General features: G+C 66.9%; 1 protein-coding gene across 1 annotated transcript in view; it reads left to right on the plus strand.

The window, feature by feature from the left end:
- The first annotated feature begins 549 nt into the window (after positions 1-549).
- The window catches only part of KAT6B (K(lysine) acetyltransferase 6B), a 197,795-nt gene continuing 197,268 nt past the window's right edge, over positions 550-1,076 (plus strand). The window contains exon 1 of the mRNA XM_008580999.1: positions 550-920. The gene's annotated coding sequence lies outside the window, so the exon portion shown is untranslated. The remainder of the gene's footprint in view (positions 921-1,076) is intronic.

The raw sequence follows: 1,076 nt of genomic DNA on the forward strand, positions 1-1,076 counted from the left end.
GGGTGTGTGTGGGGGGGGGGAGGATGCGAGCCAGGGGGCGGGCGAGTAGTCGCCCGGGACGGGACGGCAGAGAGGGTGGAGGAGGGGGCGGGATGGAACGCTCCGGGCTGCGCGCCCGTCCGCGCGCCCCACCGCGCGAGCTGGCGACTGAGAACCTCGAATTTTAACTTCGCGTTCCCGCCCGCGCGCGCCCGCCCGCGCCCACCCCTAAATCCTGCGGCCGCCGCCAGCGATCAGCTCTCACACAAACTTTAGCTGCGGGCTAGGGGGTTTGGGTTTGAGTGGGGGAGGGGAGAGGGAAAAAGCCTTCTGATTGGCGTTGTCTGCAGCCAATAAGGCCAAGCGCCTCGGCTGCGAGTAGACCAATCCGTTTCTAGAGGTAGAGGGGGCGGGTAGGTGGAAGTAGAGGTGGCGCGGCGTCTGGGAGAGAGAAAAAGGGCTGGGCCAATAGGTGCCCGGAAGAGGCGGGCCCAGCAGTCTGTTGATTGGTACTGGCAGTGGACCCTCCCCCGGGGTGGTGCCGGAGGGGGGAATGATGGGTCGAGGGGTGTGTCTATGTGGAGGCGAAATGACCGGCAGGAACCAGCCCCAATGGGCTGCGGAGTGATTAGTGAGTGGGTGACGGACAAACTCGTAGGCCAACGGGTGGCCTTAAGTGTCTGTGGTCTTGCCCAATGGAGCAGCGGAGGGGCGGGGCCACAGCTCGGGTTTAATGAGACTCCATTGGGCTGTAATCAGTGTCATGTCGGATTCATGTCAACGACAACAACAGGGGGACACAAAATGGCGGCGGCTTAGCTCCTACCCCTGGCGGCGGCGGTGGCGGAGGCGACGGCACCTCCTCCAGTCGGCAGCCGCGGCTTCTCTCTCAGGCAGCGACAGCGCCCCCGGCAGGCGCGGTGGCTGTGGCGCGCGGCCAGGTCTGTCACGCATCCTGCGCGTTCCCAGGGGGAGGAGACTGGGCGGGAGGGAGACGGGGGGGTATCGGGGGCTTGCGACGCCCCTCCCACGGGCCTCTGCGCGAGGGTCACCGCGGGGCCGCTGGGGGTCAGGCTGCCCCTGAGCGTGACGGTAGG

The sequence above is a fragment of the Galeopterus variegatus genome, unplaced genomic scaffold (assembly GCF_000696425.1).
Source record: "Galeopterus variegatus unplaced genomic scaffold, G_variegatus-3.0.2 Scaffold2232, whole genome shotgun sequence".
NCBI lineage: Eukaryota > Metazoa > Chordata > Mammalia > Dermoptera > Cynocephalidae > Galeopterus > Galeopterus variegatus.